Genomic DNA, 23563 nt, shown 5'->3' with positions numbered 1-23563 from the left:
ACTCTAATTAATATTTGAATACAGAAAAAGATGCTATCAAAGCACAATCTTAGTATTATTATGGGTATTATTATTATTAGTCAATCTTAATACAGATGTTGCTATCATTCTACCTATAACCATTTACTTTATTTGCCAATATCTGAGAGATAATTAGAGAGATGGCCCCAGATTCTCCACCAGGTTTTGACCTCTTTGTGCCAGGCTTCTGCCTATCTATCCAGCCGAGGACTGGTGTGGGGGATTCACTGGGTGGCATAGAGCCAGCATAGTGGCTTTACTTTGCCTCCAGCCCCCAGTGCAGGGGGAGTGGCCAGAAGCCCTGTGCCCTGACAGTCCCTGGCTGCCAGAACAGCCCTTGGGAGCCATTGGCATCCAGCGTGTTTTCTGAGCAACTTTGAGGATAAGAAGTAATCCGAGGATCAGGGAGTCACAGATGGCTCATTTGCACCTTTCCAAAGTCTGCCCAGTGCTTATTGGGCACACTTAGAATGCAGACAACCATATGTACCAATTATTAGACCAACAGATTCTCAAAAAATAAGCTCTTGCCCGAGTCACCAACCTTGCATCAACCCAAACATTTTTAAAGGCGTGAATACATATGGATATGGACATCAGGCCTTCAGTCTTTCAGTGCATGGGATACTTCAGCAAGTGACACTTACAAAGGGTATGTAAAATGTCACACACTGTCGGTTCAGTAATTATTTGACGAATTAGTGTTTTAAAAATATTCTTTAGAAAAAGACTTCCATGAAAACATTCTAAAATGATTTTAGTGCAAGTCGGGTGACATCCTGCAGTCCTCAAGCAAAGCTCCCTAAGCAAGCGCGGTGGCAGGAGGTTAAATGTATGTGTATGAGCTGGCTCGCTTTGTTCAGAGGAGCTACTCATGTGCATAAGTGTTTGCAGGATCAGGGCCGTGGACTTCAAGAGGAATTTGGCCTGAGTCTGTGCTTGACTGCAGGATTCGGTCCGTTGTTTTTAAACACCACATTGATCACTTCATTAGCATATTGCTGTGATGTCATCCCGAAAGCCATCTGGGAATTAGCATACTGTAGCTCATTACTTCATGACTTTTATATATTCATATTTAGACTGAACAGTGTTAAAAAGAATACTTTATTTCATTATGCAAGTTTTAGTGAGCTTATTATCAGTAATATGTTTAGCATAAAATTTATTAGTGACATGCCCTTTAATTTAGCCTGTCTAATTGGTGCTAATTTAGTTAGATTGCATTAAATTACACCCTTTAATGTGGCTATGTGTGGGTCAAGGAATTCATTCCAACAGGTTAGGTGATTTTTCATGCAGCAGAACAGTAAAAATGGTATTGAGGTAGCTGAAAAATGCAATCATGTTCCAAAATAATAGTTTTCCTAGATATTATCAAGGAAGTGGCATTTCTGTGATAAGTGCTCTTGTTGTGGAGACTTGCAGGTTCATCTTCCATCTAAACTCATCTCCCCAATCTCATAAACCAAGACAAAGGGAGCATTTAAAATCATTGCTCTTAAGTAAACCTGAATTATTAAGAATGATCCTTATTTCAGCCTTCATTCCTTGTTTATCATGTTCAACAAACAGATAACAGTGAAAAATGTTGTCCTTTCTTTTATCTGAGTTTCTGCTTTCCGTCCCTTTAGAATGACTTTGGTCAGGTGGTTGGAGGGGAAAAACAATTGATTTGATCTCAGGGGTGTACAAAGAAGCCATCTGAGTCTGGGGGAAAAAGAGCCTAACCTGTAAGTGACATTGATCTTGAACAGTCAGAGCAGAGGACTGGAATGCAGGACTTCTGGGGGAAGAGCCTGAAGTCAGTGGAGCTCTGACATTTTAAACCAACTGAAGTTCTGCCCGCTGGATTCAGTTTCTGATTCCACCACTTTCTCTGACCAACCTGGAGAAAACCAGGTGTGTCCTCTCTAGTCCCTCAGTCTGTAGGTGCCTCCATCCTACATGTCTGCGATGTTGGAACTACCATGCCTTCAGGCTTTCCCTCTATCCTAGGAATGAAATCAGTGTTTCACACACAACTATGGTTGGCAACAGGATGTCATTTGCAGAGGAAGAGTTTCAGAGAATGGCCTAAATTGTATGGTGGCCTGGTTTGTTCTGAGCACCCAGTTCTTATGTCTGAGTAGATGATGAGTATCCTAAACTAGAGGCACAGTCTGAGGGGAAACCAGTCGAAACATGAGGCAAACCTTCAGTGTCCTTACTTCCCTTAAGGCTTCCTTTTACTCCTCTCTGCATTCCAGTAGAGTGTCCCAAAACAAAGCAAAAAGACGACTTTCAGGTTTAATCTCAACAAATGCTAGTGATAATCCTAGTCATTTAGAGGGCATGTTCTCAAACTGAATGCGCTCACTGCGTCTAGGATGAATCATCCAGCTTCTTCTTTATTTTCAGATGGCTTGTCTCAAGTATTTAAGGCTACAACCTGATACTACGAGGCTCCTAAAAATATGCCTAGTTGCTTAATGGGTCACTGACACTATTAGTGTGATGAGCTGGTATCTTGTGGTGGTGTTGTATCTGTTGCTGTTGTCACCTGTGGAGTACAGTGTGCTTTCCACAGCTGTGTATTTTCCTATTTAGGTTGACACAGTCACTTTTCCCTTTTAATATATGAGTCACTGTGTCCTCGAAGGTTAATTGACTAACTGTGTAGGAACATTAAATTGTTTATTCACCCACTGGCCTGGGCTGTGGGAAGGCAGCTACAATTCCCCCCCCTCTGGCACCAATCAGAGAACTGACCAGGAGGGACAGCACAGATAGTAATTTTGTTGTCTTACTACGTTTTAAGTCCTGGGCATCTCCTTGAAGATGAAGCATAGGTGCTGGAACTAGGGATGCGGGGGGTGCTGCAGCACCCCCTAGTTTGAAGTGGTTACCATTGTAGATGGGGTTTACAGTTTGGTTCAATGGCTCGCAGCACCCCCACTATACAAATTGTTCCAGCCCCCCTGCCTGGTTGTACTAAAATATCCACCTGAGTTTTCTAACATGGCCTGCTGATGATCAGGAATAGTGGTAAATGTCCTTTGGGCTAGATCTGACTTTGATAGGCTTTCGATTGGGCGCCTTGAGATTGTTGTGGGAGAGTTAACCCACTGAAAGTAACAAGAACAACTCCCTTTAAGAGTGAGTTCCGAGGTCTGAGTTGAGAACTGATCGTGGACAAGATATATGATCAACTCCGCCTTTGTCAACCAAGCTGTAAAACAGGCTGAAAAGAGAACAGTGGCTCAGTGAAAACACCATGCTGCCTCTGAGTTCCACTGTTATGTTTTGAGCAAATAAATCTACAAAAGAACCAGTGACAAAAGAAACTCTAATAGGAAGATACATCAATAATACTGTAATTAGAACCAGCACTATTTTACTGTAATAACAACAGTTGGTTATTCCGGGGCGCTATATAAAGAAGCAGAAGATCTGTGTTGGAAAGGATACAGCAGCTGCCTAAAACACGTTTCCTAAATCTTTGCCTAGAGGCACAATTGGTACTTGACAATAGAGCACAGAGATGACAGGACGGGATAGTATGCTCATACAGCAGGGTCACAGCATACTGCCTTGGAGGGTGTACTTGGTTTTTTGGTCAAACTGCAGTGAAGTAGTGTTGTGATTGCAAACAGAAAAACATCCCCGTAACACAACATCCCTTGAAATTAGTCTGCCAAAGCACGGTAGTGGCACTTGTGCCATTCATGCAGTGGTGACTAGATAGCACTTATTCTAGAAGTGCAACTCAATAGGCCGTGCGGTCTTCGGGGCTTCAAAGAAACAAAATGTCTGGTTTTAAAAAGATGTGGTTTATTTATTGGCTTTGCATTTAGAACAATAAGCAGTGCCCACACACCCGCTCTGAGCACCCTGCCAACTCTCTAAGTGTTACCAAGCTAAATATACAGGTCAGTCAAATCGTGTGGTTCCTTGCTAGGCTGAGCCCATCAACCAGTGCAACAAAGCCAGTTCCACACCCAGTCCGACCAGGGTCAAGCAGCTTTGAGGCAGCTGCGTGCAGTGAGTTACCTCACCACAATGGTCTCAGTAACCTTACCCACCAGGAGAAGCCCCCAAACTAGCGGATAGCTGGCCAGACTGTCAATATCAAGATATAACGTCTTGAGCAATGGAGGAAGCATGCAGGTCTCTTTCCAGGTATCTTGCACAGTGGAGGCATTGGCAATCGCCAGTAACAACAAACCTGGGTCTCCCCACAAGGGCATTGTGCTCTGCCCAGTTAGAACCCCACTTCCCTCTTCCACAGTTATAGATTAACAGATTGTAAGGCCAGACAAGACCACGGTCATCAAGTCTGACCGGCATAACACCATAGGGTTTCACTCAGTGATCCCTGCATCAAGCCCATAGTTACTGTCTACTAGATACTACTAGGGGCCACCAAATGAAATTAACGGGCAGCAGGTTTAAAACAAATAAAAGGAATTTCTTCTTCACACAGCGCACAGTCAACTTGTGGAACTCCTCGCCTGAGGAGGTTGTGAAAACTAGGACTATAACAGGGTTTAAAAGAGAACCAGATAAATTCATGGAGGTTAAGCCCATTAATGGCTATTAGCCAGGATGGGTAAGGAATGGTGTCCCTAGCCTCTGTTTGCCGGAGGGTGGAGATGGATGGCAGCAGAGAGATCACTTGATCGTTACCTGTGTTAGGTTCCCTTCTTCTGGGACACTTAGCATTGGCCACTGTCGGTAGACAGGATACTGGGCTAGATGGACCTTTGGTCTGACCCAGTTTGGCCATTCTTATGTTCTTATCCTGGCTCTTCCTTTCTTTGTCAGGTATTACTCCCCCTCCCGCCTGCAACAGTGACCTTCCCTTTACCCCTCTCCCCCAGGTTTGGTTTTACTCCTTCTCTCTGGCAGCACTGCAACCCCCACCCCGCTCCCTCATGTCACAAATGAGCATTGGTCTCTTTGGGCCTATTGTTTGTATTTAAAGCCCTGCTAGAGGCTGTGCCAGGCCTGCCCGCTGCTTGGATGAATGCGAGGTGTGCCAGATCTGGTGCCAGAGGCATACTTGCCATCATTCCAAAGCTATAAATAGGGACATCTGAAGAGAAAAATAGGGCCTGGATTTTTTAATTCCCAGCTAGGAGAGCTGGGAGAGCTAAGAGGGCAGAGAAGCCAAATGCTCCATGTGGCATTGAAAAATAGGGATCCCTTTCTTCCCATGCAGAGAAGTGTGGGGTCAGCCGCTGCCTCAGCAACACACCTACCTTCTCCTGGACCTGCGGATGGTGCTTCACGGGCTTGGAGACCCATATTGGGGGGCAGAGGCAGGCAGTGGGCATACTATGGGATGACCAGCGTGGACAGGGACTAACACCATTGCCTCCTCTTCCCAGTATTGCGTTTCTGGGCATCCCCCATCACAAAAGAAATGTGCCAGGGGAGTCCTTGGAAGTGTAGCTCCTCCTTGAGGCCAGAACTATTGTGTGGACACAGAGCTTCCACGTGGAGGGACGGACTCATCACTGAGATTCCAGGGTACTTGTGGAGTTTATGGGCTGGGCTTCTGTTTTCTTCTGCAAGGACCAAACCTTTCTTCCTCTGGGATGGAAGAGCCCAGAGGAAATTCTGCGAGGGGACGCTTGTGAAACTTAGACAGGCATCACCATGCCGGGGCATGGTCTGGTCCATACAGCAAAGCCAGCCAACCTTTTCTGGTCCCCAATAAATGTTCATTACTGGATCATCCAATATTTGGGCAATGATTCAGGTCAGTTTTTACTAACCTGAACTGGTTCACACCTCCCTACAAATAACAGACCAAGTTCTGCCCTGAGTTATACCCAGTGTAAACCCAGGGACCCAAGTGGGGTTAGCTCGGGGCAGAATATGGCCTCAGACATGTTGTAACCACACTTAGAAATACAGAGAAATAAAAAAGTTGATGTGATTTTTGCAAAGCTGCTCACTGAGTCAGTGACACAGCCAGAATGCAGGACTCCCTAGACCCCAACTCCTCTCATTCCTATCCACTAGCTGACACCACCTCTCACTTCCAGAGCTTGAAATAGTGTTTTCTACTGAATAAAAAGGAAAAAGGTTTTGCAAACTATCAGCGGTAATACAAACTGGTAACAATCCAGAAAATTCAAACAAGGCTGATGCCTTCCAAGCTGCTGCCCTCCGCCCCCTTTCACGTTAGCAGGAGCTAATATAGGGCAAGAGGAGAAGGATGTTATGCCCAATGCTCCCTTCTTAGGGGGCGTAGCTGTCAGTATATACATGTGACAACCCTTTCCTGCCTCCTCAGAGGTCCCTCCTCTTTTTAGGTTCAGTAGCTGTGTCTGCATTCAATTTCCGTATGGTATGGCTTGCTGCCGGGAGGGGAGAATACACCCAGAGGAAGGAGAGATTAGAGGGAAGCAGGGCAGAAAGGCTGTTGGGTTTAAATCAGCACTGCACTCGAATTTCCTATTTTCTTTGTCAGTTTAAGTTACAGCCACAATAAGATTTTAAATTCACGTTATTTGGGTTACACCCCAAAGCCCTCCTGGCACTAACACACTTACAATATGGCATCAATTCCTGTAAATCACAGAGCTTTAGATAAGGTGTAGTTGTCATGTTTGTAGTGATTAAGAGATGTAGAACCTCTAATCACTGCAGTGAGTGACTGTCATCCATAAAGGGAATCTTGAGCTGGAGAGCAGTATTGATCTGTTCAGAGGAATTTGCAAACTCCATTTCTCAGTTCTTGCACAGTTTAAGCAGCATAACAGAACCCTTTAAAGGTACATCATTAGCATCCCCTCTCCCGCCCCAGGCCTGGGGAATACATGAATACATTTACATCTATTTTGGTCCGGTTCACTAGCAAAAAAGGTGCCAAGGTGATGCCAAAATTTAGTAGTTGTAATCTCGTCAGGGCAATACGTTGCACTGGTCAATAAAATTTACGAAACAGTATGACGCGTGTTTCTCAGAATGCTGCATGTACACGTCTGAATGGAGCACCTCAACGCATCTTTGGGGTGTGCAGTGTGCTGCCAGTGGGCCTGATCTGCTTCACTGGCAGAACACAGAGTGCTGCCCTGGCGGTGGCAAATCCATCTGTCGCAGCAGACAGTGGTATGAGCATCCTGCAATCTCTGTTCGATAAAGTGGGTGAGGCTTGCTGTGGAGGCATCAGCACATCTCCTGGGAAGCCTTTACTGGCAAGGGGCTTTTAGGGAGTCCCAGCCATGGTTAAAGCCAGCCCTATCCTGGAGGAGAGTGGCAGGGTTACCAGAACATTGCCACCACATAGACTGAATCCCTGCTTGAGCCTCACCACAGATTTCTTGCTTCCTGCACTTACAAAGGTGAACCAAGCCTAGAGTCTTCCCCAACCTGTCACTCCAAGGAAATTTCAGTGTATAACTAGTGTGTTCCTTATCTTAAAAAACCCAAACAATTTACACCCTGTAATTCATAAAATATTTACATTCAAACTGTAGAATTGTAGGCAGAGATGAATATTAAATGACCAAGCATGATAAAGATGAAAGGAGTAGCTCTGAATTTCCAAGACGGTCGGTTAAGGGTTTGTTTGTTCGTTCTTTAAGAAGCTGGATGGAAAAAAGTACCAGTAATTTCTGCAAAATGTTATTAATACAGAACTGTGTCTGTTGAAAGATTATATATATCTATGCCTTTCAACCCACAAACAGTTCTCCCTATCTCTTATATATAATATAATGTATCAATGTAATATATAATATAAAATATATATATCACTCTCTGTGCATATGTTTAAACTAACATTCTATGCATAGAAAAGCTGTAGCTTTGTATTTCAGTTTTCCTGGTTTTCACCACTCTCTTCTTTTATGCTTGGGTGGTCATATTTTGAAATTTCCCCAGGACCAGTTTTTCATGCAGTCACGTTTCTCATCACATCTGAAGGATGTTGTGCTTCGCATGGTAATTAGGTCCTCTTTGTTTCATCTGCTGAACTGCTCTCAGTTACTTCCTGCAGCAAATTCACTACTGGAGGGTATTGCTGTAACGTTAGAGCAGTGTAGATCCTCTAGGAGTAAACAGCTTCATTTTTACTTGTTTTTTTAAATACTGATTTACATCCTATTTTATAGCTTGTGCCTTTATGTGCATCCTGATTGTTTTCTTAGAGTAATATCATTTATGGGAATAATTTATTATCAGTATGGGTGTGTAAGGAGTATAATCTTATGAAGTGTTTGTTTACACACACACACACACACACACACACACACACACACACACACACACACACACACACACACACACACACACACACGTCTACCTAGGGCTTGAAAATTCCACTTGCCTGGGGGGATAGGGAGCTTTCCTGTGTGCATGCTATCAAGCACTGCAGAAGCTAACCTTGCATGTTTAAAAAAAAAAAAAAAAAGGCCCAATTGTCAGTTGCTCTGGTCCCACATTTGGGTCCCAGCAGGACATAGCAGGCTTTAACCCACCTGTGCACTCCCCATGTTCTGGGACTGGGTAGAGGCCTAACTGGCCCCCAGTGCAAGTTTGAACTGTGAGCCCTGGGTAGCAGAGAACAGCTCTGGTGCGGTGCCCTCCAACCACGCTCCCAATGCCATGATGGGAGGAGGGGTGGGCCGTACAGGAGCCAGGAACACTCTCTCAATAGCAGTGCTCTCAGGAGGGAGTTTATACCTCCAGTAAGCCCCCTCCATGCTGCCAGAATACTATAGCATAACTGAGACTAGGGCCCAAGCCTACAGTTATAAAGAAAACCTTTGGTACATGAACCCAGTGTGGACTGATGCACAGCTCTCTTCCTGCCTGCAGATGCTCAGCTCCGAGCCTGGGTTCTTGCAGCTGCCCCAAGCAAGAGCAGAATGACAATTAACCAGTGTCTTTGTCAGTTTTCACTACCCTGGTCAGAACCCTGTGGTTAGCCATGAAACTGACAAGAATCCGGTCAGTTTCACTCTGCTGCTGCTTGGGAAAGCTCTGAGTAACAGGAGAGGCATGCATTGAGCTACTCACTGGGGAGGAGAACTTAAACAACAGAGCCTTGGCGGGTGATGGAGGTAGATTAACAGAGACATCCCAAGTAGGGAAAGAGATGACGGTAGGTGAAGCAGAGATGTCCCTTTCACCTTAGCCGATTTGCAGAACCCAAAAGAACGGGGAAGTGGTAAAGTAGCAGAGACTCACTCTCCTTTTGAGTAGCCAAGAAGCTCTTGAATGGGAGAGAAAATGGTCGTTCTCTTTTTATAGAAGCCAGAGGGCCTGGAGGGAAGAAACTAAAAATTCCTAAGAGATGTTCTAGACAGAAGTTGATATGAAAGGTGGAGACCACAGACAGGGTCCAAGGAGGACACTTTGGCAATGGTGGCTGAAACAATACAGATATTTTTCAGCCTCATCGGCTTAGTCCTCAAGCTGGTAGGTGTTAGCTAAACTGACTGACTGTCATCTTCACACACACACACACACACGTATAGATATATAAAACACATACCTATGTACACATGTGAGAACACCTGCGAGAGACACAGAAGGATGTGCATATATTAGTGGCATAATGCAAATACTATTGGTCATTTATCTATTTTTACACTAGAATTAATAAGACTATTACTGTGATTATAATGACTGGCTAGTCCTTTAAGTGGTCTCTAGCTTATTAGACTGCTTTTTCTTGTTTGTGTATTTTTCAAATATATTAAGAAAGTCTCCAAACTAATATTACAAAATGTCAAGTAAAATCCTGTCTCCTGAAGGGCTGATGAGATCATATGCATATGAGACTGTGTTATCTTGCACTGACACATGGAATTAAGTCTTGGAGCTTCATCACCTGGGAAGGCATCATTATGCCAACAATTTCTCCTTGTCAGCCCTTCGGGACATGACAGCTTTTCCCTTTCAGCCAATTAAAACAAGGCTACTTATTTTGTACCAGCCAATCAGAATTTGGCAGTTTGTTCTTTTCTAAGGGTCTCTTCATTTCATTTCATGGAATTTAATAGTAATTTGCAAACATTAATTTATTTGCATTGGAATGAGACCATGTAGCTCTCCAGGGACTCTTATGTTCTTCTGGCTTCTGAGTTGTAAGTGGAAGGGAAATTGAGTCTCGCATCCCACTGCTAAGGCCGAGTGGGTACATCTTAAGCGTCAGAGGGAGCCCTAGAATGCAGGAGTTTCTGGCTCCCACGCTTGTGCTTAGGTGACCAGGCTAGCAGACAGGACTATCGATGAGTTGTAGTAGGAGAAATATCTGGTGGTGAGTTTACTCCCCCTCCAGTTCTTCTTTCACAGTGGAAACTCAGGTTGGCCGGTGGGTTGCGGGGCCTGTGCAGGACTGCCAGTGCTTGCTAGCTTTGATTGTGCAGAAGGGTATGATATGAGGAGATGGACCTTTGGTCTAACCCGGTATGACCGTTCTTATGTTAGCCTGGTCCCAGGACTGCATAGAAAGGTAGTGTCTGCTGCCTGCAGCCTTATAATCAAAAGGAGGGAGTAGATCATGTGACAGAAGACTGTCCCCAATTTGGTCTTTTTTTGTGTGCTTTCTCCGTTTCTGTCACTGACATGCAGTCATATGTGCCTGATATGACCTGCCTTGCTTTGCTTGGTAAACTCCAGATTAAGCTACCCTGCATGTGTTGTGTTTAGCTGCCACATAACTAAAATGTGTGTGTTTAAAAAGAGACCTCCCTGGATGATAGTGGCATGCTGACAAGGAGCTCACAGGCTTGTTAGTTCAGCCAGCAGACAGGTGCTTGGAGGCCCTTTGTGTTTAAGAACAAAGGCAGGGCAGCACTGCATTTCTGGGTGTGATGTGGGGCATGAGGCTGCAAACTCATCTCGAAACAGCTGTTATTCCCCTGCAATGCTCAGTCTGTCGGGCTTGATTTCAGTTATAAAATGGAAACAATGGGGGAGGGGAAGGTCAGACCATTTACTGAGGACTGATGTTTCCAGCCAGTCAGGAATCTCCATTTGTGTAAATCCTCATAGATGCATGTCACTCAGGGCCGGTGCAACCATTTAGGCAACTTAGGCGGTCGCCTAGGGCGCTAGGATTTGGGGGGCGCCATTTTCTTCGGCAGTGACTGTGGCAGCCGGATCTTCGGCCACACCAGTTGCCACCGGCATTTAGGCGGAGGGAGCTGGGGCAGGGAAGCGCGGGGAGGGCCGCCTGCAGCAAGTAGTGGGGGGGGCACGCAGGGGAACTCCCCGCCCCAGCTCACCCCTGCCCTGCCTCCTCCCCGATCACGCCGTCGCTGCTTCACTTCTCGCACCTCCCAGGCTTGTGGCGCCTAAGCGGAGAGGGGGAGCTGCTGTGGGGGGGGGGTGGCTCAGGGCGGGGGCGCGAGGGGGAGGGGAGGGCGCAAGGTGGAAGTTTCGCCTAGGGCGCGAAACATCCTTGCACCGGCCCTGATGTCACTCCGATGTAGTATCTTCCATCATAGGGTCTTAGAGCACTTGAATGGAGTAAACCTCAAACCCAATCTCTACCCGCCCCACCCCGCGCAAGGTAGATAAATCCTATTCACTCTGTTTTACAGATGGAGAAACCAAGGCACAGAAAATTCAAGTGATTTCCTTGAGATCACATAACAATTCAGTGGCAAAGCCAGTCTATAGGCCCAAAATCTCCTCCCATTTCTCTTGTTCCATAATTATTTTGTAATATTTTACATTATAAAGTTCTTCAAATGGAAAAAAAAAAGAACTTTGGGTCTCCTTACATACTACCTATTGAAGGACTTAGTGTGCCCTTGAGCCAAGGATGTGAGAGGGAGTTGCACTTTGGATCACAGGCAATATGTGTGGGTCAAATATAGCATGGTAAACTATAGATCGAAGGGAATAGCCCAGAAACTTGAATCCAAAGGAAGAGTGATGCATGTGCTGCTTCAGCAGGTGAGATGCACATGGAACTATAGTTTAAGGTTTGTGCTGCACGTAGGAAACAAAGTTAGCAACAGTCTCTAGATCATTGACTCTTCCTGGGCAGTAAGATCTAAAATGAAAAGGAATAAAGGAGGGAGGGAGAGGCGCACATGCACATAGACAAGTATGAGGCAGAGCAAGCTGGTTATGCTGCAGAAAGGGGTTTTAACACCGAGGTCAGGAGACAGAAACAGTAAGTGCCAAGAAAATGCTTTCTAAGGGTGCAGGAAGATGACTAGTAACTTCCTGGTGTCCCTTTGGAATGTGCAATCCAGATTTTTCCGAGGTGCATTTCTTATAGGTGAGGTGTGTGATCCATAATACTTGCCACTTTTCTGCTTCCATTAACAGTCTGTCCCTGAGAAGAGAGACATTAGATCCCTTCTTCTCAATGAAACACGGCATTCGCCTAGATAATGCAGTCTTTGTGGTAAACCTTCAGTGCATTGTGTAGTGACATGACTGTTCAGCTCCCATTAACGTTAATGGGTATCCCACGACTAAACCCCCCACGCGTCATGCTGAATATTTACCTCTTATTGTCACTGTTTCCATATTTCCATTTTCTCTCCATTGTTCGTACGTCATCGCAGTGTTGTTTTCATTGTTTTGAATTAAGGGACTAATATCTCTGCATTTGGGATTTAAGAAACTTTGAACAGATAGGGATGGAGTATAATTTGTAGAGCAGATAAAACTGTAGTCTTTAAAATGTTGACAGACTAGCATGTTATTGCATAATAGGTGTTAGATGCCGCTTAAAGAAAAAAGAGCCCTTGTGAAATGAGGACAAGATGCCATGTATTATTTGCCAGCATCACCTGTAAAATGAAGAAAGAAGACACTTCAGATTTAATGAAACATGTCTTACAAGTACACATTGGTGTTTGCTTAGATGGAGATAAATGAATTAATGACACATCATTATTTATTAGTGACTTCTTACCCAAAGACCTCTGGGCCACGCAAAGGAGTTATAACAAAGGATTTGCTGCCAATTGGCTAGTTTAAATAGTGATGTTATTTCAGGTCCAAAAGTCCCCCTTGCTTTTATGACAAGCTGCTTGTGAAGAGAAAAGGCCTCCGACTGATTCTCTAGACTCTTGAATTGCTCTTGATAGTGTAATACATATGGGTAGGTTTATTTATCTGGAGTTTGGCGCTTTTACAGTTTCCAGCTATGTGTCTTCTCTACAAATCTTGTTTTTCTGCTTATGGCATCAGTCAGAATAAATGGAGGTAGTGGAATCTGCCAGTGCTGCTGTAGGAAATTTCCCTGAAGTGTCCCCAGTCTCCTAATATATCAGTGTCTCTTCTTGTCTGTTTCTGATGGGGTCCAGCAGCAGGTCAGCATCCTTAGGTAAAGAAAGGTTTCTTGAAGTGAGCAGCGGTCACAGAAAGTAAATTAATGGAATCTGGCATCTGCTGATCTCTTTGACAATAAGGAATTTTCGCTGCCAACATTTAGAAACCATTGGAAATGGTCTCCATTGGAAACCAGATTTCGACTTTCTGCCCTGGGCTGCCAAAAGTATTTCAGCAGAAAATGCTAAAGTAAGTTGAACTTTGAATTATAATTTCAATGACTGTCTAGTGAAATGGATTAATGCTCTGGCACTGCACCTTTGAGGCTTTGGCTTGAATCTTGTAAGATAAAAATCTGTCTGCTTTGACAGTTGAAAAGGTCGCAAGTGAAATGATGTCAACTGGTTTTAGCCCAATCCAAAGTCTCGATTAGGAGAGAGATGTAAAAGTTGTTCTTGTGAGAGATCATCTCAGATCTTTTTAAAACAATCATTTCTAAATATGTTTTCATTTAGATATTATCAACCAAATTAATTCCAGACGGCTGCATTCTGCAAATTTGGATCTCAGTACAGACTTTGATTATGGAGCTCAATTCTGATTCTGATTAAGCTTACGTCAGTTTCATACTCTCCTATCTCCATTGATTTCAATGGAGTTACATCTGCTTTTACCCACCTATAATGGAGAAAAAGAGTCTGACCGAGGAAGTCTAAAGTCCACTACAAAATTAGTATGCAGGTATTTGACTGTCTATAATACAACATTTTCACTTAAATATTTTTAAGTGTTTTATGCCTACATTTTTATTAGCTGAGAGTTTGAGAAGAGCATGCCGTCGTTACTTCTGTTGATCAGGGAAACGATCACTTTAAGACACTTGTCAGAAGAGCTTCAACTGAATATCTTAACTGTTAATAAGGAATCTGTTTAAAGAGCAGAGAAGACAGATTTTGTTAATTTACTTAATCCGCTGAAAGTAAATAAATACGTATATTAAAAAATTCCAACCAAGTAGCAAAGGGCCAGATCATTCTAGCAGAAACTTCCACTGATATTAATAGTGATTGCAGCTCAAATGACAATCTGGTATGATATGGAACAGAGATTGAGCTTGCTGCTAATAGAGTTGTAAAGCATTTTCGCTATCTTTGATTTGTCGTAGTCCTGCTTTCCATGAACACACCTTGCTTATGCCAAAAGGACTTGGCAGATCTCTTCAGAGTTAGTTTGCAGATTGTTTGCTTATTGCAAATCAAAAATATGCATGTGCAGGAGAGTGCAGGTTTGAAAATCAGCTGTCAGTGGTGTGATACATGAATTACCTTGTTCTGGTGGTAATCTATAGCATCCATTTAAATAAGTGGGCTTTGATGTCAAAATTCAGCAGTAGTATGCATCTTCATTTTATTTATTTCCTTTTCCTTCTTTGTGTTTCCATTTTAAGGTAAATAAACCATAGTCTATGTAACCATGATGCAATACATGGGCTGATGGAACCGTACATGTGTTGTAAAGATTAATTGGTATTCAGTTAGGCCTCATAAACCATAGTGTGCCATGCATTATCCTCTATTTTTCCTTCTATTTACAACGCAATATAGTTCACATAGTGGGCAAAGACTGAAAGCAGCAAGCACTTTTATGAAGTGCACGATGTCAAGTGTGTACTTTTTGCAGACTGATCTTCCTAAGTGACACGGCCTTGGGAGAACTGAGAGATTCAGATATGCCTTAATTGTGGGGCAGAGGTAACATGGTGTTGCCTTTCTCCCCTAATTGCATCTATTAAGTAAGTCCCATGGGACCCTTAAAATCCCAGAAATATCTTTTATTTGTTCTGTCGATTTTTCTGGCAATGATGACAACAGCAACAAAAAAGCGAACACCTTGTCGTGTTTTCAGATAAAAGCATTGGAATTGAACTCCAATTTTAAAGAACAGTTTCCTCAGCACAAAGATCTAGGGTGCATTTTTTTTTGAATGACATTGGATGGGAAGATATGGTGGTAGCTAGGTTGATAACAAAGTCAGAGAGGCTAAGCAGTGTGACTGCAACCCATTACTTATAAGAGAATGAAGTGGTAATTTTGCAACTATCACATCTCAAATATGTGACCATTTCCCTAGTAATAAAACTATTAATCTGTAACTGTTTACTTATCAGGAGGCCATTATGTGATTGATGACCTGAAAATGGAGGTTATCTTTCAATTCATTTGAAATGCAAACTGACTAGACAATCTATAGCTATTGTGGCATGTTGTTAAGCAAAATCAGGCACCTACGTTGACCTCCTATTTACATTTCTTTGAGAAGAGAAATCATATAAAAGCTATCAAGAAACACATTTCACAGCAGGCAAATTAATTGGTTTTACTGTATTTGAATGGAGGGTTTGTCAAATAAAACATGCCATGACAGTTAATAGTGTCATTTACAGGCAGAAAATTATTGGCTTATTTGTTATTGGATAAAAAGAAGGCAAACACTTTGTATTAGGAAGTTTTAATGTGTTTAAAATCCTCATTAGGGATTTATGGAAATTCTTGCTTAGTATAGCGCCTCATTAATTTGAGGCTAAACAGTTACTTCTCTGTTTCAATTCTAGTGATTGGGCTTTTCCCCCCTTTTCTTTTCTTTAATTAGATCTTGCATTAGAATTTGGTCTCTACACTGCTGGAGATGTAGAATTAATTAATGTGATTTATAAATCGAATGGAAGTGAGTTATCCTTAGATATCGTCTCATTTGAGTGAGCAGTTAAAGCACACATACTGTAAGTGCGCGCACAGATCTAAAAGATTTCAGAAGCTCAAGAAAAGTATGACTTCTGCACAGAACACATTTAGCAGTGTCCCTTGGCATTAATAGATCAACGCATTTTAATTACAAACGTAACTAAAAGGGAGGTAGCAAAAAGATCCCATTCAATTTCAGATTTCTTTGTTATATACTGTCAAACAAGGGCTACTTCAGCACCATGTAGGTGTGATAAGTGTCATCCAGTGGCGGTTCAGATCATCAGAAGAGTTTTAATATTTAACAAGGATAAAACCAGGTTTTCTAGACTGATGCCTGAATTTGGACCAGTTCCCCATTAAGTTGCCGGGTTCCAGCATGGGGTGCAGGCTCTGGGCTGGGGCTGAGGAGTTTGGGGTGCGGAGGGGGCTGAGGGCTCTGGCTGGGGGTGCAGGCTCTGGTGTGGGACCGGGGATGAGGGTTTTGGGGTGTGGGATGGGGCTCAGTGCTAAAGCAGGGGGGTAGGGTGTGGGAAGGGGTGTGGCCTCTGGGAGGGAGTTTGGGTGTGGGAGGGGGCTCAGGGCTGGGGTTTGGGGTGCAGGCTCGGGGCAGCGCTTACCTCAGGTGGCTCCCGGAAGCGGCCAGTATGTTCCTGTGGCCCCTAGGCACAGAGACAGCCAGGGGGCTCTGCAGGCTGCCCTTGTCCACAGGCGCCACCCCCACAGTTCCCATTGGCCGCAGTTCTCAGCCAATGAGAGCCGCAGAGCCATGGCTCGGGGCGGGGGCACCTTGCGGAGCCTCCCTCCCTCCCTTCATCGCTCACTCTCCCCCACATTCATTCATTTTCACCAGGCTGGGGCGGTGTGGGGTGCAGCTGGGGGTGCAGGCTCTGGTGTGGGGCTGGGGAGGAGGAGTTTGGGGTGTGGAGGGGGCTGATGGCTGGGGGCTAGCATGCGGGGGGGGCGTGAGGGCTCCGGCTGGGGGCCGGGGATGTGGGTTTGGGGTGTGGGATGAGGCTCAGGGCTAGAGCAGGGGGTTGGGGTGTGGGAGGGAGTGTGGGGTGTGGGCTCTGGGAGGGGGTTGGGGTGTGGGAGGGAGCTCAAGGCTGGGGGTTGGGGTGCAAGGAAAATTGCTGTACCTTTTACAAATGCCTACTTGATTAAGGCTGGGCAGTGTGCTGGTATGTTGATTGATCTGGTATTATCATGCTGCTGAACTTCCAAACTATTTCAAGCCGTGTCCATAAATAACATGTAATTCCTTTGGAATTTTGGGCTATTCTTTTATATATATGCACGGACCTTGTCATTTTATTTAAATGATTGGAGACGAGCATATTAGGCTCATTAGCTCTGTGTAGGAAATTAAAGTTACCTGCGGTTGACAGCTTCGACATCTGAACTAGGGGCCTTTTCAGGAGCCCATTGAATTCAGTGGGAGTCATTCTATTGGTTTAAATAGGCCTACAGTCAGGTCTGAGAATTGTTTTCCTAGTTAACTCACTTTGTGCATGAAAAGAGGCTAGATTCTTCTCTAACTTACCCTGCCACAACCACACTGACTTCAGGCCTGGTTGCACCGGTGAACAGATGTTAGAATTTGGTTCAGTAATTGCAACTTGTTCACATTCTTTAGTAACTTTAGAGATTGGCATAACTTCTCCATAGTGCAACGTGTATGTAAGGGGTGTGCATGGGGGCTGCTGTTCTATTTGTGCTGCAGGCATGAATTGGTTTGTTTGTTTTTATATTGTATTTATATGTATTTTTCACAGACTTTTGAATGCCCCAGGGAGATGTTTGTGAAATATAGTCTTCTCGTTGTATTTTAGCTCCTGCATGATTGGAGGTACTCTGAGAAGACAGCATATGTATATGAATTCAGACCCATAAATGGCTCTCCGGGGAATTAACCCTGAGACATAATAACACATGTCTGAATACCAGGGGAGTCAGCTTTCTTTGGATGTATTTGAATACCACTATTTTGGCTCCATTCCATTTCCTGAAGACCCCGAACACATAGTCCTAAAATATACTGGTGATAACCGCATGAAGGAAATAGCACCAAGCAGTAATATTCACTTCTTGTTCATTTGTTGCACCTGTTTTAACCTGTTTGCACTAAAGGTAGTCAGGAAAATCCTAGCTATTGAAATTAGCCTGACATTTATTTTAGGCATCTTTGACCTTTTGGGACAAAATCTTAGTGAAACTGGAAACAGACAGGAAGACTGGATTGGACGGCGACCAGGGGACATTAGACCAGTGGGGTGTATGCAATGCCATAAAATTCCCTACACATAAATATAGAGCAATCCACCTCAGGAGAGGAAATAAATAGCACAGATACTGACTGAGGGATAAACTGCCAGCTAGAAAGGAATGAGTCTGAAAGAGGTTCAGGGATGACTCTACGTGGAAGACTAACTGCAGTGCAACACCATTGCAGAAATGGGCAAAACTGCTCTTGGATGTAAATATAAGGGGGAAATAGCCCTCATGCAGTTGCTACTGAAGTACTGTGTCTGGCCCTCACCGTTTAGTCAGGACATAGCCAAACCGGATAAAGTACAGAGATGAGCAACAAAAATGCAATGATGACTGGAAGGACATGACATCTGAAGTGCACTATTCCTCCGTATTAACCCCTACTTCTGCCAGTCTATCTTCATTGTTATGTAATCTTCACGCTACACATCCAGATGGGTGTTTTGGCTGAAAGCTGTTTGCTGACAAATCCATCGTACTGGCAGCCTGGAAGGGTTTGGTTGAATGCATGCAACGGTTGGATTCTAATGGTGGGAAGCCTCTTCTTTCCACCATATATGGGAACTTTGCAATTGTTAGTACAGACTGACCCACTTCCCACACAGTATTCACCACAGGAGACATTGGAAGAATTGAAAGCATTCATAGAATTAGGCAGGTACTAAGGGTCCTGTCATTGACATTCCTGGCTTTATAAGAGTTTTCCTCTTATCACCCTGTAGTGCACAATCAAAACGATCGATCAAGGCACGTGTACAGGATGTTTTCATGCAAGTAAGTGAAAAATCAATTTATGTCCACAGAAGTAAACAGTAGCATTAGCTTAATCTCTCTAGAGTCCACAGTGGGTTCCTAGATAAAGGGTATGACATTGGAAGTAGATCCGTTGATATGTGAGTTTACTGGTGCTCAAACACAAGTGAAGAATGAGATCCTATTTGCATTTAACCTGAAATGTTTGTTTCCAATATGACAGAGATAGGAAAGGTGTGTTACTTGTTGAATGCCAATTGTGCACCAGTAAAGTCAGAGGAGTTGTTCAAGAGTAGTTTATCCTAATGAAAATACAATCCTTTAGTCCTACCAAAGAGATTATCCATAGTCTGATACTGTCCACCAAACTTGATTCTGAATTTTCAGGACTAGACTAATCTGCGCTTTCTACTTCCAGAAGTTTGTTGGAAGTTTTTAGTTCTTAGCTGAGTTCTTAATGCCAATTCCACTCCTTTCCCAATATGACATTTCAAAAAAATGTCTTCTTCTTTGAAACTTTCATATTGGTAAACACCAATCTGATGTAAATTACATGGGAAAGGCATTTTACACAACTTTCCTATGTAGCGTAAACAAAATCTGAGCTCATGCAAGTTATAAATAGTTCAAGACAAGAGTGTGGCCAAGGAATTGCTGAATGAATAAATGAAAGGTTGTATCAACATTAATTATCAGCTATTTTAACAGGTTACTCACTGTCATTAGATTTGCATAACATTAAAACTATTTCCCCTGCATTCTAATATTCCTCATGCCTCCTTCCCCGAGTTTAACATGGGGCCAACCAAGTCATACATTAAACCCTTAGGTTCCACATCATTTAAGTTATGCTCTTTCACTTGTGAGACTGCTTTTTTAGGTTGAATATTTTGACCATATGACCTCCTTTTTTCCCCCTGGAAGCAATATTTTAAAATAAACACAAAATCTTTTGATGCAAAGGAGTTTCACCGGATTAAAATGAAATTGGAAGAGGAATTCAGTGCACCATGTAACTTGTGAAATCTTTTCGGTTTGATTGAAGTTACATTACCTCAGGACTTATGTCTGCAGCTTATGTAATATTAACTGTTCTTCAATCAGAAGTTCATGAATACACTGCAGAATGAGAAAAGAGCTCATGACGTGAGCAGCAAGCACTTGGTTTTAACAAAACATAATTCCTAGAATCAATCCTTCCTCTTAAGTTAGATCATGTTGTTCACAGAGGTAGACAGGTCCAAAAAGTACAGTATGTACAAATCTAACCTCAAAGGGTTTCTTTTTAAAATGTGACTACTGATGAAAGCTTTAAAAAAAACACCTTGTAGCACTCAAACCACTTGATTTTCTATAGATGAGGAGAATAGTGGTATTTCATATGGGATGTCCAGTGTCAATGAAATTTTCATGTAAATTCTAATAATAATTCCCTACAGCACTAATATTTGTGTAGGCTACAAATACTGTATTAGCCATATTTGTCTCTGGCCTGATGGATATCTGCATGGATCCTGTAGTGTGCTGTGCAATGCCACTTGCACTGGTCAGCTCAGGGGTGGGCAAACTTTTTGGCCTGAGGGCCACATCGGGTTTCCAAAATTGTATGGAGGGTCGGTTAGTGGAGACTCTGCCTCCCCAAACAGCTAAGCGTGGCCCTGCCCTGCCCCCATCCGACCCCTCCTGCTTCTCGCCCCCTGACAGCCCCTGGAACCTCTACCCCATCCAACCCCTCCTCTCATTCCTGACTGCCCCCTGGTGACCCCTGCTCCATCCACCCCTTCTCCCTGTCCCCTGACCGCCCCCAGAACTCCTGCCCCCTGCTACCCCATCCAATCCCTCCTCTCCTTCCTGACTGCATCCTGGGGACTCCTGCCCCCATTCAACCCCCTCCCCCCCGACCGCTCCAACCTCTATCCACACACCCCGACCCCTCCCGAACTCCCTGCCCTCTATCCAACCCCCGCTCCCTTCCCCCTTACCGCACTGCCTGGAGCACCGGTGGCTGGCAGCACTACAGCTGCGCCACCCAGAGCACCAGGACAGGCAGCCGCGCCTCCCAGCTGGAGCCAGCCACGCCACCGCACAGCACAGAGCACCGGGTCAGGCCCCGGCTCTGCAGCTGCGCTGCCCCAGGAGCTCACAGCCCCACCTCCCAGAGCCTTGCGCCGGCGGCGGAGCAAGCGAACTGCGGCTGCAGGGGCAGAGAACAGCAGGAGAGGGACTGGGGGCTAGCCTCCCGGGGCAGGAGCTCAGGGGCTGGGCAGGAGGGTCCCGCGGGCCATAGTTTGCCCACCTCTGTGTTAGCTGAATGGACAATTAATCTTCAATTTCTGATTCACAGTTGGAAAGTTTTTTTCAGGATAGACTAAGTATCTGACAGATCTGTGCTTTTCAAGTCACTTAAGCTATAGCTACCCTAGAGAGTTTACAGCAGCACCGATGCAACTGCACTGCTGTAAACTCTAATGTAGCCACTCTAACCTGATGGAAGACAGCTCTCCCATCAACTTAATTAATCCACCCTCAACGAGCAGCAGGAGAAGCTCTCCCACCAACATAATGCTGTCCACACTGTTGCTTTGATTGGTGTAACTTATGTCGGTCAGGAGGTTGGCTTATTCACATCCCTGAGCGACATAATTTATACCAACATAAGTGGTAGTGTAGACAGAGCCTTAGAATGTCGAGCAACCACATGAATTTAGAAAAAAAAGGCCGCCTTCTTTTAAAAATCCATTAATAATAATGTACAGAAAGTCTTACATTGATCTTCTCTATGATATCCCTGTTGTAATAATTATTCTTTTAATGTTTTGCATTAATCTAAATGTTTGCCATGTTGTGCCTGTTCCTGCTTGGCGCTCCCAGTACGACAATCACAGCACTTTGACATCATGTGTTATCTTAATACCCATGATTCTAAACAAAGCAATGCCAAAGGGAACAAAAGTTCTGTCAAGTCATTAAAACAAAACTGATATATGATCATTTAGAGCTATTAGTGAGTGTTGCCAGCAGAAGCAGGTTGTGATTACAGAATAATATAATAGATTTTACTAAACTAAAATTGTGTATTTGTATTATTATTTCTTAAGCAACGTAAGCTTACATAGTGCTGTGCATTAGGAGAACTATGTCAAATAAGGAAGAAGTACTTTGTCCCAAAAGACTAACAGTCCCAAGAATGCAAATAGGAAATTGCTGCACACTGGAATTCAAAACTTAGTGGTGGGTGGTCACTGAAAGTGGAACGTATAACTGGGAGGTGAATTGGAACAGGGAGCGGTCCCGGGGTTTGTTAGCTGGAAAGCTGTTCATGGTATAGGAAAGAAGGCAAAAAGTGAAGGTGAGTGAAGAAGTTAGAAGCTGTCAAGAGGAAAAAGCATGGACGAAGTGAAAGGAGAGGGATTAGGGCAGAGGTGTGTGAAACAGAAGTTGTACAATATTCAGGTGAAGCTTTCAAAGACACCTGGTGTGGAAATCCAGGCTCCCTGAAGTCAATGGAAACATTTCCATTGGCTTCAGTGGAGTAAAGGTTCCACCCCAGGGATTGTGAGCTAGACTTTAGTTAGGTAGAATGTAAGGAGAAGGGGATATTTTTCTTAACCCAAATGTTCTGACATGTAGATCCACCAATAGTGACTGCTGAGGTGGGTAAAGTCAATAGTAGGAGCCACATTTGTCATGTTCACTTCTGGGCACTTCATTACCTAGATATTGACAAATCAGAGGGAGTTCAGAAAAGAGCAACAAAATGATGAGAGAGGGTGGAGGGAATGACTTATTAGGCAAGATTATGAGTCAAATATACAATATACCTGAGGAGTAAGATGGAGCATAACTGTGTACAGATGTATGTGAATGATGTAAATACCATGGAGGGATATGAATTATTTAGAGTGATGCAGGAGGTTATCCATAGAAATGATAGGATGAAATGAAAAATGGGAAAATATAGCCTGTTTGTCAGGGGAAATGTCCTGACAGTGAGATCAATAAAGTGTCGAAGAGTCTTTCAAAGGAAGCCTCCTTGCCTGAGACTTTTCGAACTAGACTGGCCAAAGCACTAGAAGCGAGGCTAGGGAAAGAACCCTGCAGAAGACTTACTAGATGACCTAATAGGTCATTTCTGTTTCTAGTTTCTACAATTCTGTTAATTTAAACTTTATGCCTGCATCAGGATTCGAGAATGAGGAAGAACACACAGTTAGAGCTTTGGCTGGGACAGCTACCACAGCATGTGCTGATGTGGGTGGGGATGGAGGGAAAGAGGCATGGCCATGGATTGGCTTCCCCTAACCAAGCTCTAGTAACCAAGGATGAGATTTTTTTTCAAAGGCTCCAAGGGCACCTTTGCAAATATCCCCTCACATTGTGGCTGCAGTGTGCGTGGGGAGTGGGTTCATTGTGCACGTTCCCCCGAATCTAGTGTACCCATGCAAGATAGCCATAATAAAAACCTACTGTATATGCATACCACTTAACTGTTGCCAAATGTATATATACACACACCCTAAGTGCTCTTAAAACCC

At 43.9% G+C, this 23563-nt stretch overlaps 1 protein-coding gene across 7 annotated transcripts in view; it reads left to right on the top strand.

Annotated features, from left to right (window-relative positions):
- The window catches only part of AFF2 (AF4/FMR2 family member 2), a 488228-nt gene that overhangs the window by 292520 nt on the left and 172145 nt on the right, over positions 1–23563 (top strand). The window lies entirely within an intron of this gene.

This window comes from Mauremys reevesii, linkage group 9 (assembly GCF_016161935.1).
Source record: "Mauremys reevesii isolate NIE-2019 linkage group 9, ASM1616193v1, whole genome shotgun sequence".
Taxonomy (NCBI): Eukaryota; Metazoa; Chordata; order Testudines; family Geoemydidae; genus Mauremys; species Mauremys reevesii.
Note: the sequence above shows the minus strand (reverse complement) of the source record. Positions and strands in the feature narration are given on the sequence as shown.